Source organism: Aotus nancymaae, unplaced genomic scaffold (genome assembly GCF_030222135.1).
Source record: "Aotus nancymaae isolate 86718 unplaced genomic scaffold, 86718_ANA_hifiasm-v0.15.2.pri h1tg000020l, whole genome shotgun sequence".
In the NCBI taxonomy this organism is placed as follows: Eukaryota; Metazoa; Chordata; class Mammalia; order Primates; family Aotidae; genus Aotus; species Aotus nancymaae.
This window is the reverse complement of record NW_026988432.1, coordinates 19,906,753-19,919,169: the sequence shown is the minus strand read 5'-3', so window position 1 is coordinate 19,919,169 and position 12,417 is coordinate 19,906,753. Positions and strand designations below refer to the sequence as shown.

General features: G+C 45.4%; 1 protein-coding gene across 3 annotated transcripts in view; it reads right to left on the bottom strand.

Annotated features, from left to right (window-relative positions):
- ATP8B1 (ATPase phospholipid transporting 8B1) overlaps positions 1–12,417 on the bottom strand; it is a 145,549-nt gene that overhangs the window by 111,903 nt on the left and 21,229 nt on the right. Inside the window, exon 1 of one of the 3 annotated variants that reach the window (XM_064379103.1) lies at positions 7,391–7,412. The exons of the other annotated variants lie outside the window; for them this stretch is intronic. The gene's annotated coding sequence lies outside the window, so the exon portion shown is untranslated. Of the gene's footprint in view, positions 1–7,390; positions 7,413–12,417 lie in introns of those variants that run through there. 3 annotated transcript variants of the gene reach the window in all.

The window sequence follows — 12,417 nt, the reverse complement described above, 5'->3', positions numbered from 1 at the left end:
TATAAATGAAGACACTGAGGCCAAGAAACTTGTCCATGGTCTCACAAGTGTGCAGTAGAGCCCAGATTTAACCCAGCCAGCCCAGCACCCTGCACATAAAATCCTTATTTATTTATTTATTTATTTTTTGTGGATACAGGGTCCCACTGTCACCCAGGCTGGAGTGCAGTGGTGTGATCTTGGCTCACTGCAACCTCCTCCTCCCAGGTTCAAGTGATTTTCCCGCCTCAGCCTCCTGAGTAGCTGAGACCACAGGCACATGCCACCATGCCCGGCTAATGAGACCTGCTTTTTCTTGCACTCAGGCAGAATTTCTATGCCTCAGCCCAGCAGGCCTCCCTGGGTGCCCACCCACCCCAGCTGCCAATGAGAACTGCAGTCCAAGATTTCACATTTCAGTTAGATAGCTCAAAATTTGTTTAGATCTTTCCAGAGCAGTCCACAAAATGCCACTTGCCTTGATAGGCCTGCGTTTTATATGTAATGGCACCACAGAATTTAGTCACCATGTGCGATGCCTCCATCTAGTTTGGGATTGTCCTCACTCCGTGAGACACAAGGCTCCTTTCTCCTGCCTCCGGCCAGCCTGCCCTCAAAATACGGTACCCTTGGAGCCAAATTGTTGAGGCAGGAGCTCCAGAGGGGTAGAAATGGGCTAGAGGAGAAGGAGAGGCTGAGACAGGGACCTTGGAATGCACAGCAAGCCAGCCAGTGGGGCGGCTACCGCTCAGGGGCAAACCACATGTAGGGGACAGGTACTCTGGGGCTTGCCTACTGCGGCAGATCACAAGTTCCTGGCAACATACCTGGAGGTGAAAACATGTTGACATGCCCCAATGTTAAGGACAGTGAGACATGAGTTAGAGTCACAGTTCTAGGAACATGGATGTGAATTTTGTTTGTTTTTGTTTTATAATGGAGTCTCACTGTCGCCCAGGCTGGAGTGCAGTGGCACAACCTAGGCTCGGTGCAACCTCCGCTGCCCAGGTACAAGTGATTCTCCTGCCTCAGTCTCCTAATAGCTGGGATTACAGGCTACACCACTACACCCAGCTAATTTTTGTATTTTCAGTAAAGATGGGGTTTCACCATGTTGGCCAGGCTAGTCTTGAACTCCTCTTCAAGTAATCCACCCACTTCAGCCTCCTGAAGTGCTAGGATTACAGGCATGAGCCACTGCACCTGGCCTGGACTTGAATTTTTATCAGGAAGAAATTTACCTTTAATGCTAATCACAACTAATGGCAGAATTAAGATGGCAAGTCTTATATCACAACTTCTCCCTAAATTCAAAATGGATCTGTTTATGTAGGAGTCAGACTACCTCCTTTGGAGGATATGGGAGTAGTCCATCACGCATTCAGACAGTTTTATTAAGCATGACAGTCTACCTACCTCTCTCAGCACTGGGCATGGTGCATCTCCCATCGCTAGGCAATTCCCTTACTTCCTGATCCTTCAATTCACTTTCCTTATCATTCCTAAATGGTCTGAGATTACCAAGTTTCCCTTAATCAAGCTTCTAAAAATCAGGCTGACTAGACTGATGTTTGGGCATCTGCACTTCAAACGCCAGTGGCAGTTCTCTGTTTGTGAAGTAATGAGCTGTCCAGGCATCTTTTGATTCACTCAGGCCACAGACAGCACCAGGAGGCTCTGGGTGGGGTCTCAGGTCTAAATTTTACTGTAATCCTACAGATTGGAAATCAATGAGCTGATCAGAACACATCCAGTTTCCAAAGATATGAGTGGTATCAAACAATATAAATTATCTCTCCAGTAATGTCAAAGGGCACACTTAGCAGTGTTGTCAGAACAACCAGAAAAACCACATTCAAAAGGGAACACAGCCTAAGGCACACAACTCATGATAAATACCTGCGAGGAAACCAGTTAGCTCTGCCTTTAGCTCTTCCCACCCCAATTTTCACGATTAAAACTACAATCAACATACTGATTATTCAGCAGATGTCTCTATGTTTATACTCCTAAAAAACATGTTAGGTTGGTTACCTGAACCTACATAATACTTAGAAATCTCCCTCAAGTTCAGCTAAAAACAAAACAAAAACAGAAACTTTGCAAGCTTTCTGAGTTCAAACCTGTAATTTTGTTACATATCAGTGCTTTACGAAAGAGCACGCCTGTGCTCCCAGCACTTAGGGAGGCCAAGGCGGGCAGATCACCTTAGGTCGGGAGTTCGAGACCAGCCTGACCAACACTGAGAAACCCCGTCTCCACTAAAAATACAAAATTAGCTGGGCATGGTGACCCATGCCTGTAATTCCAGCTACTCGGGAGGCTGAGGCAGGAGAATCCCTTTAACCCGGGAGGTGAAGGTTGCGGTGAGCCAAGATTGCGCCACTGCACTCCAGCCTGGGCAACAAGAGCAAAACTCCGTCTCAAAAAGAACAAAACAAACAAAAGAGCTAAGATAATTATAAGGAACAAGTCTCCTAAAATGTAAAATTCCACTGTTCCTCTACTACCCTCAATCAATCCAATAAACAAATTATGCATTATATATAAAGATACAAAATATATACGGTACTTTAAATATATATGTATATAAAGTTACGCAGTATCTAAAGTAACACATGAAATATACACCCCATCCTCTTAAGCCCGTAATTTATGCAAGAACAGTGGCAATAAACACCTTACCATGACATTCACGGTGAGTATTGCTAGCAGGAGAATTGGAGGAGAAAACAGTCAATTACACCTGATGGTCGGGGATGGAGAGAGAGAAGAGGGATGTTGAGTTGGCCTTGAAGGTCAAAGCCTCAAGCCAGGCCACTATCTGCTTGGGAGACAGAAAGTGAGAGGAGAAAGGCATTTCTGGAAAAGAATCCCTGGGGGCAAATATTCTGCAGCCCAGAAGGCACACAGGATCATTAGTGCAGAGTCACTAAAGTGTCAGTCGTTGCGGGAGGAGGAAGAAGAGAGTTGGAAGAGGAGACTGGAAAACAGGCAGAGGCAGGGCTGGGAAGGCCCTGGGTGCTAGAGGCATTTGGAATTTGTGTTAAGCAGGGAGAGGCCATTTGAGCCCTCCCATGCATCGAGCAAACACCTCCTGACCTTGCAGGTGTTCCGTTAGCTGCTGGTGAGCGATGTGGCTCCTGTCCCCATGAAGCTTAAATCTGGCAAGGCAGACACTAGGAATTCAGCCCACAGAAGCATGTCTGCTGTGGTGGAGATGTAACGGGGACAGTGAGGACACAGAGCAGGGAACGGGGCCCAGGAAGCTATTCTGGAATAAGTGAATTGGGCCCTGAAGTTGAAGCATCTGCAGAGGTGAGGAGGTGGGAGGTGAGGAGCAGAAGTGCAGGAATCATTTGTGCAAAGAGCCTGGGGCCTCCACAACAGGGGCTGTTCTCATCAGATCTGCATTGTAGAAATGATAACCCTAGGCCAGGTGGGGTGGCTCATGCCTGTAATTCCAACACTATGGGAGGCTCAGGCGGGTGGAACAAACTCTGCTAACGAATCTCTACTAAAAACACAAAAATTAGCCGGGTGTGGTGGTGCACACCTGTAATCCCAGCTACTTGCGAAGCTGAAGCAGGAAGATCTCTTGAACCCAGGAGGTGGAGAGGTGGAGGATGCAGTGAACCAAGACCACACCATTGCACTCGAGCTTGGAGCGAGATTCCATCTCAAAAAAAAAAAAAAAAAAGATAACCCTGACCAAGGACTCCAGGAAGGGATAATGTTAATCTGTGGGCAAGATAAGATTACAGAAAATCCCTACTGTCCTCTGGCAACGGAGGCTAAAGGCGGAGGCTCATAAGGTAGTGCAGGCAGAGAGGATGGGATTTCTGGCAGAACTTTCAGAGGCAGAAGCAGCATTTCACAACTCACTTCATCCAGGCAGGGGGTCTGGGAGGAAAAACACTGAAAAAGGTGCCCAGTTTCTAGCTTGAGTAACTGCTACAAGCAGCTGAACTCTGCAAAGGTTCTGAGTACCGTCTTCGCGTTGAGATGCACTTCGGCCCCGACATTCTATACCCACTTATTAGCACTTTATTCAAAAGGAGGGTGGTTCCCCCAAATGTTTCCATATTACCAAAGGAAGCTACATTTCAAACTTCAGGTGTCTACTCAAACCTAAAACTGAACCCCTCAATTTCCTGTATACTCCATTATCCCCCAGGCTTCCTCATATCAGTAAAAGGCAAACCCATCTCCCAGGTGCTCATGCAAAATACCTAGAGTCATGCCGGAGTCTCGTCTTCCCTCCCACCCTCCTCCCTACCCATCTGCAAGCCCTAGGCTCTGCCTTCCAAATGTCTCCAGAACCTAAACCCTCTCCCCACCTCCCTGCAGACGGCTTGGCTGAAGCTCTGTTCTCCCTCACCCAGATCAGAGGTAGCCCCAGACACCTCACCCTTCGGTCTAACTCCTACACGGAGGCAAGGCTGATTCTTCCAAAGGTAACGCAGATGGAGTTACTCCTCGACTTGAAACCCTGAAATGGGTTCTTACTTCTCTCAGACTAAACCCCAATCTACGTGCTCTCTTTCCCTCTCAGTCCTCATCTCCAGCCACCCTGCTGCCTCCCTGGTCCTGGGGCTTGGGGCCACCCAGTGTCTGTACCTGGAACACTCTTTCCCGGTAGCCATAAGGCTTAGCCCCTCACCTTACTGTCCTAGCTCTAATGTCACCTTTTTAGGGGCCCAATCAATCACCACCAATATTTAAACCCCAACCTTGCCAGTCCCCCTTCTTTACATTGTGTCCATAGCACTTCTCATCTGCTATCAGACTTTAAAATTTACTTATTAGGCCGGGCACGGTGGCTCACGCCTGTAATCCCAGCATTTTGGGGGGCTGAGGTGGGTGGATCACCTTAGGTCAGGAGTTTGAGACCAGCCTGGCCAACAAAGCGAAACCCTGTCTCTACAAAAATACAAAAATTAGCTGGGCATGACGGCATGTGCCTATAATCCCAGCTACTCGGGAGGCTGGGGTGAGAGAATTGCTTGAACCCGGGAGGCGGAGTTTGCAGTAAGCCAAGATTGCACCATTGCACTCCAGCCTGGGCAACAGAGCAAGACTCTGTCTCAAAAATAAAATAAAATAAAATAAAAAATTTATTAATAATCTCTTCTGACCAGAACGTACACTCCCAAAGCAAAGGGATTTTTGCTTATTTTGTTTAGCTACAACCACAGCACTAGAATAGAGTACAATACACAGTAACTAGCTTAGAGGCGTTGACTGCATGAAAGGTCACCTTATTAACGAGGCTCCCTGAGTCACTCGGACAAAATAGTAAGCCCTCACCTCTTCTGCCCTTTGCTTATTTTTCCTTGCACATATCATCAACATGTGATAAATGTTAATAACACATGTTAGCGTGTTTACTCTCTTCGCCACACAAGAACGTCAACTCCATGGGGGCAGGGATCTCGACTCTTCTCTTTGCTGTATGATGAACGCCCAGGGCCATGCCTGGTACAGAGGAGATGAGAAAGAGAAGGAAGGAGAGACAGGCAGCTCAGGTGTGGTGGCTCACACCTATAATCCCAACACTTCGGGAGGGCGGGAACGGTGGACTGCTTGGGTTGGAGTGTTCAAGACTAGCTTGGGCAACATGGTGAAACCCCATCTCTACAAAAAGTCCAAGAATTAGCTGGGCGTGGTGGCACGTGCCTGTAGTCCCAGCTACTTGGGAAGCTGAGGTTGGAGGACTGCTTGAGCCTGGGGTCAAGGTGGCAGTGAGCCATGATTGTGCCATTGCACTCCAGCCTGGGTGACAGAGGGAGGCTCTGTCTCAGAAATAGAAAAGAGAAAAGGAAGGAAGGAGGAGAGAGAGAGGGGAAAGAAGGAAAAAGGAGGAGGGAAGGAGGAAGGAGAGAAGGCGAATGGAGGGAAGGGGAGAAGGAAGGAGAGAAGAGGAAGGAAGAGAGGGAGAAAAAGGGAAGAAAGAGAAAGAAGGAAACAGGGAGGGAGGAAGGACTAAGGAGGAAGGAATTCTCACTCCATATTATCAGGGTCACTGATGAGTAGCCTGAAATAAAAAATTGGTTGTTCTACCTAGAGCAAGAGGTTCACCATCAGGGAGCAGTGAAACAATTAGGCATTTCTATATTTTTTGAGACAGAGTTTCATTCTTGTTGCTCAGGCTGGAGTGCAATGGTGCAATCTTGACTCACCGCAACCTCCACCTCCCAGGTTCAAGGGATTCACCTGCCTCAGCCCTCTGCGTAGCCAGGATTACAGGCATGCACCACCATGCCAGGCTAATTTTGTATTTTTAGTAGTGGTGGTGTTTCTCCATGTTGGTCAGGATGGTCTTGAACTCCTGAACTCAGGTGATCCACCCTCCTTGGCCTCCCAAAGTGCTGGGATTACAGGCATGAGCCACCGCACCTGGCCTAGGCATTTCTTTAAAATCTATGCATTCGACCAGGCTCACGCCTGTAATCCCAGCACTTTGGGAGGCCGAGGAAGGGCAGATCATGATCAGAAGATCGAGACCATCCTGGCCAACGTGGTGAAACACCATCTCTAATAAAAATACAAAAATTAGCCAGGCATGGTGGTGTATGCCTGTAATCCCAGCTACTCAGGAGGCTGAGGTAGGAGAATTGCCTGAACTCGGGAGTCGGAGGTTGTGGTGAGCCGAGAACATGCCACTACACTCCAGCCTGATGACAGAGTGAAACTGTGTCTCAAAAACTAAAATTAAAAAAAAAATCTATCCATTCATATGCTCCTTTCGTCAAAATAAAAGACAGTATCTAGTAATGATGCCAGGATAAGGAGTAGGCTGCACTGGATTCTAATCAAAGGAGGCATGAGTCACTGAAGAACCATCATCATTTGATGGCTGCTTTCTTCTATAGTTTCCGAACAATAAGTAAGAAGGATTGGCCAATCTCGTTACTTGGCATAACAAACCAGGTAAGCATATTTGATGATTCAGTTCCATTTGGAACCCATACTACACATGAAAGAAACAAAACTACCACTGGTATTCAGCTGAGTTCTGTCCAATTACCCTTTGCCTCCACTGTGTCTTGTTTGGCATGCTGCCATAATCTTAAGGGTGATGACTATAATAGTAGCACCTCGCATCCCTGTGAGATCATGTGAATTAGGCTTCCACCATTCTTGAAAGTCATTTTAATTATCTCGTTTAATGACCTTCACCTTGTGGAAAGGAAGCAGAGACATGAAGAGGTTAAGATATGCCAAGGAGGTCTCAGGGCCAGGCGGGGGAAGAGTGACTTGTTTTGGAGCCTGGGAGCCCATCCACACAATCAACCACAGTCACCCAGATCTGCCCACAAAGGTGAGAGAAAGGAGGGGAAATAAAACAGCAAGCCCTTTTCTTTCCTCCTCATATCTGTTCTCAGGGCTTGTTTCCTGTCTAACTCACCTTAGATCCTTAAAAGTGACTGGAACCAAGTCGCCAAAAAAAAAAAAGCAATTATTTTTCACAATATGAAGTCTTCTTTGGGAGAAGTCGGCTAGAAAATGAGAGAAAAGAGAAAAGGCTGGAACAACTATCTGGGACATTTTCTAAGGTGTTATTTTCACCCCCCTCCCCCCCAATCCCCCAAAGGTCAACAAGATACTCCATTCTAGAAGCTTCTTCGAAAGCAGTTCACCTGGATGTCTTCAGTACTCCAGATGGTTTCCCTAAGTCCTACTCCAGGCCAATTGTTATGCAATCTGTTGTCTTCCTTTCCAACTGTTTACTCAGGCTATTTTTGTTTGTTTGTTTTTAAACAGGGTCTCACCCAGGCTGCAGTGCAATGGTATGATCATAGCTCACTACAGCCTCGACCTCCTAGGCTCAAGCAATTCCTCCCACCTCAGCCTCCCAGATCTCCCAGCCTATAGCTGGGATTATAGGCATGTGCCACCACACCCAGCTGATTTTTACATTTTTTTTGTAGAGACGGGATTTTGCTGTTTCCCAGGTTAGTCTTGAACTTTTGGGTTCAAGCAATCTGCCCTTCTCAGCATCCTAAAGTGTGAAATTACAGGTGTGAGCCACAGTGCCCAGCCAGGCTAATTTCCTATCTATTGAGAGCTGGAATCCAATGCTGGAATCCAAGTCACAAACTGTGTAAGATTTCAATCTGTTATATATCTACCATCTTCCTGAGACAGGCCATTGAAAGTCAAATTCCACTTTCATTTGTTTCAGAGGAAAAAAGAAATAAGAATGTATGCATTTGTAAACACAAAGATGATTTCTAAAAAGGTAACCAATAAACTGGTGATGGCCGGTGCCTTTGGGTAGGAGAACTAGGTAACTGGGCTAAGAGGAGGCAGGAAAACTGACACTTTTTTTTTTTTTTTGAGACAGGGTCTCTTTCTGTGGCCCAGGCTGGAGTGCAGTGGTGGGATCTCGGCTCACTGCAACCTCCACCTCCCAGGCTCAAGTGATCCTCCCACCTCAGCTTCTCAAGTAGCTGGGATTACAGGTATGTGCCACCATGCCCAGCTAATTTCTTATAGTTTCTGTAGAGACGGGGTTTTGCCATGTTGGCCAAGCTGGTCTTGAATTGCTGAGCTCAAGTGGTCCTCCTGCCTTAGCCTCCCAAAGTTCTGGGATTACAGGCATGAACCACTGCTCCCGGCCACCCTCTTGTACATTTTGGAGGTTGTACCATTTGCATGTACTACTTATTCCAAAAATTAAACAAAAATAAAAATAATAGGCAGAAGAAAAGTGAAGCTTGAAAACTTATCAGGAAATAACAAACATGATAGTTTCACACCTTGACTTCCCCCGATGGTCAACAACAGAAGCATTTACCCGATAGTGAGCTCCCCACATGCAAGTGGCAACTTCAATTGTACCGTACTTTGTCCTTGTATTAGCTGCCTATTGCTGCCTAACAAAATATCCCCAAATTTAGCAGTTTGAGCCACAAGTATTATAATCTCAGTTTCAATGGATCAAGAACCTGGGAATGGCTCAGGGTCTCCTGGCAAGGCTGCAGTCATCTAAAGGTCGGCCTGGGGAGGATCCTCCTCCAAGCTCACTCACAGGGTCTCCGGCAGGATTCTGTTCCTTGTGGACTGTTGGCCAGAGGCCGGCTTCAGTTCTTTGCCATGAATGTCTCTCCATGGGGCAGCTGGCTTCTCTCACAGCAAGTGATAGGGTAAGACAGCATGAGCAAGAAGAAGTGGGGTGTTTCTGTGCCCCAACCTCAGAAGTGACATCCCATCACTATGGGCATATTTTATTCACTAGAAGGACATCACTAGGTTTAACCCCTGTTCAAGGGAGAGGATTTCCCAGAAACAGAAGAAATCACAAATTATACTTAACAAGAATCCTGAGCTACTTTAGAAAGATTCCAAATTTGGTCAAAAGTAGCTTGAGAAGGCTTTTATGGACCAAGCATAAGAACTCTAGCAGGGCTAGGTGTAATAGCTCATGACTGTAATTCCAGAACTTTGGGAGGCCAAGGTGGGCAGATTGTTTGAGTACAGGAGTTCGAGACCAGCCCAGGCAACATAGCAAAACCCCATCTCTACAAAAAATACAAAAATTAGCCAGGCATGTGCTTGCGGTCTCAGCTACTTGGGAGGCTGAAGTGAGAGGATTGCTTGAGCCTGGTAGGTCGAGGCTACAGTGAGCCGTTACCGCACCACTGCACTCCAGCCCAGGCAACAGAGTGATACCCTCTCTCAAAAAAAAAAAAAAAAAGGATGTCTAGCAGCAGAGAGAAATTACTTCACTCAAACCAGCATTGAGAGAGGCAGAGAATTAGGAGCACTCACAGACAGCTGACAGGCTCCCAGAAGGAGCAAAAATAAAATGTGAAATTAACCTTTGAAATCCAAAGTTGGTGTCAGCTATAGCCTAATGTTCACTTTTTATTTTAACAACAATGAACATGGTATTTCTACCTTATTTTTGGTATAATTATCCATTCTTGTGTAATGAAAGAAAAAATAATATAGGTAAATGAATACTTATTAAACATTAGTTTAAATTAAATATTAGTCTCTTTTGGCTAACCCTGTTATAAATCATCAAGGCATATAAATGTAGAGTTTAAGTGCTGAATAAACTAACTGGCCTTGAAGCCCATGTTTCTAATTCTCATAACAGATTTATTATGAATCTCAAATTTTGCAAATGTGTCTGTATATGTAAAACTGTTTTGGAAGATGTCAATAAATGTAGAGAAATGTTTAAAATCTGAAGTTGGAGAAAGGTAAAGCAAACATTAGTTTTTAACCTTTTGCTCACTTGAGTAAATCCTGGAAAAGATTAAAACGTATCTAACTTGTGAAATTTTTTTAAGTCCTTTTAAAATAAAAATGCGTAACTGTATAATTACTGTTAAACCTAATTGAAGACTTTATAGAATTCACCCAATTTGAACAAAGAGGCCTTCTGGCCTGTCTCCCAAGTCACTATGCACAGCTGTGGGAAACATCCTGTTGTATGTTTATATATATTAGCAGCTTCGGGAATTTCACAATGAAAACTATGGTGGGCTGACTTCCAATCCAGGCAGGCGGGTGAGGGAGTGTGGAGAGATAGCAAACCAGAAATAAAAACAAGCTTCTCAAAAGATCAGGGGAAAGGAAGTCATAATTACTTAGCAATCAGGACTCCTTATAGTTCGCCAGTTCTACTAATCACTGGAGGGATTTCATTTAAACCCTAAGAGAGATACTTATTCAATCCTTACATTTTGCAACCCTCAAAATCTCTTAACTTAATTGGCTTCAACCAAGAGGTTGCCTGATGGAGGTAATATTGTACACGACATGTAAAAAACTTTTATTTGTTCTGTGGACAGTGTCATCCCAATAGAAGGAAGATGTGGTTTCACCTTTTTCTCTTTGGTTTTTCCAGCATGCCCATCCCCCCTTCCCCAACCTAACTGATTAGGAAATGATTTCTAACTGGTCAAGAGTCCAGCCTCAATAGCCACGTCTCTGATTCCATCAGAATCTACAGAAGACAACTTCCTTGTCTCGGCAAGGTATGTATGATATGTGTGGCCTGGCCAAGCCAGCTGCTCAATCAGGGCTGTGTTTGGGTCAGCCCACTGTTTAAAATGTTAAAATCAGCCAGGTGCGGTGGCTCATGCCTGTAATTCCAGCACTTTGGGAGACTGAAGTGAGCGGATCATGAGTTCAGGAGATCAAGACCATCCTGGCCAACATGGTGAAACCCCGTGTCTACTAAAAAACACAAAAATTAGCTGGGTGTGGTGGCGCATCCCTGCAGTCCCAGCTACTTGGGAGGCTGAGGCAGGAGAATTGCTTGAACCTAGGAGGCGGACGTTGCAGTGAGCCAAGATCGTGCCACCACACTCCAGCCTGGTGCCTGGCAACAGAGGGAGACTGTCTCAAAAAAAATAAATAAAATAAAATGTTAAAGTCAGACATGAAGACCATTCATATAACCACCGCTGGTCAATTATCAGTAATCTCCAAGAACACCAAAAAGGAGGCCTTAAATGCTGATTGGTCTCCTTCAAAATCACTTGGGGAACTCCAGAAAGGGAAGGATAAAACCCAGGAACTTCTACTTTTTCAAAGTCTCCCCAGGTGAATTTTAATACTCAGAAGTTGGGACTGAGTTCCTGATCTAGGTTGAAGGGTAATGTGAATTCCATTCTTGCCAGAAGATGGGTTACTTTGATCATACCTTTATTCTTGAGACTATTTCACTCCATCTTTGGAGAGAGCTTTGTTGAGTTTTGGCAACACTGCAGAGTTGTTAAATTCATAAAACAGAACCACCTGTTTCTGAGCTATACGGGTTGTTAGAAAAAAATCTCCAAAATTCTTTATTTTTACAAGAGGAATCCAGAGCTCACAAAGATTAGGGGGGCTGAGAGTGCTGAACTGAGGCACTCACTGTGCCTCAATGTCCCCATCTGTAAAGTGGAAATTAATATATTCATTAATTCTTCAGTTACTGAATGCCCACTATGTTGTGGACCTTAGGGATGAAGAAAATATGGTGATCTCTCACTGTAACTCAAATCCTAACACAGACTGTTCAATATGGTAAACACAGGCAGGTGCAGTGGCTCACACCTGTAATTCCAGCACTTTAAGAGGCTGAGACAGGAGAATAGCTTGATGTTGATGCCAGGAGTTTGAACATAAGGAGACCCCTGTCTCTTCAAAAAAAATTTTTTTAAGTAGTCAGGCACGGTGGCACACACCTGTAGTCCTAGCCACTCAGGAGGCTGAGGCTGGAGGATGGCTTGAGCCCAGAGTTTAAAGTTGCACTGATTTAGCCGGGCATGGTGGCTCATGCCTGTAATCCCAGCACTTTAGGAGGCTGAAGCAGTGGATAGCCTGAGGTCAGGAGTTGTAGACCAGCCTGGCCAATATAGTAAAACCCTGTCTCTACTAAAAATACAAAAAAATAGCTGGGCGTGGTGGTACATGCATGTAATCCCAGCT